Below are 1,219 nucleotides of genomic sequence, written 5' to 3' on the forward strand. Positions count from 1 at the left end.
AGGGGGGGGGGGAGGAGACATTAATTCCTATCGAATGTGATATTAACTTAACGATATCAGAATGTCCTGACTTAAAATTAGAGAAAACGGAAATAATTATTTTAAAAGTACATAAGAATAATACATGTAATATGTACTAATTTATAAAAAGAATTTTATTCTCCTTCATTTATCCCAACAGAATTCTCTATTTTATAAAGACCACTAGCCATTGTCCTTCCTCCAAACTGTCGATGCCGTAATGATATTTATGTAATGTGTAAATATTGCTGCTTTAAAAACTGAATTGTTTTTACTATAATTAATTAATGACTACACCGGTACTACTTGATTTTTATTATAAAAGTACTTCAACCATTCTGACTTGCAAAGTAAAGCGTTAAATTGTGAAAATAATATGCCTTTTCAGTTATGAGAGCGCCGTAAAATTTTTTGCCAAAACTGAAACTGATATCTTACCTCTCTCCCTTGCATGCCACTTCGATTTTTATTATATTATTATATTTTCCCCTGCTTGCTCCCCAGGCTTTAATTCCGATTAATTTACCAATAATTGTAGTCGGCCTTGCAGAGCAGTGGAACTGATTTTTATTGTTTCTTTTTTTCCCCCAGTGCGTTGATATTTTTCGTAAAAGACATTTCATAATCTGAGATCGTGACCTCAGCCGGTAGGCAAACGGATCAACAGCTGTTTGAGGTTCCATTTATTTATTATTCCTCTCTACTGAGGGTCCGTGTGTACTGTGGCAGGGATTTCCCATGACTAAAGATGCTATTTATAGATGACGAATGAGAATCGTCCCAGTGAACCTGTGACACTGGCGAGCCAATCGGCGTTAGCGGTTATGAGTCGGTTCAGGTCTGTGCCGGAAGTCAGCGGATTTTATATGTCGACTTCGAAGGGAACACAAGTCCTCCCACCTCCTTGTGCTTGAACCATGGAAAATATGAATTATTCGGAGGGGATGGCAGATTCTGGGATTGAAATTGACTTAATGTCATTCCTTGGTGCCGAGGAGGACCCAGCGGTGGATCAGAGTCATTACTATGAGTTGAAAAGCAAAGTTGTTGTCGGAAGGTGGGTGTTCCCAGGGGAGCTAACTGGGATAATTTCTGTCCCAACTCATTATTTACTATTCTTAGTATCAGTGCTGAGTCACCTCACCGATGTGACCGTGGCCGAGAAAAAGCCATCGTAAACAACAAAGGTTCTCACAGA

The sequence above is a fragment of the Aplysia californica genome, unplaced genomic scaffold (genome assembly GCF_000002075.1).
Source record: "Aplysia californica isolate F4 #8 unplaced genomic scaffold, AplCal3.0 scaffold00530, whole genome shotgun sequence".
Taxonomy (NCBI): domain Eukaryota; kingdom Metazoa; phylum Mollusca; class Gastropoda; order Aplysiida; family Aplysiidae; genus Aplysia; species Aplysia californica.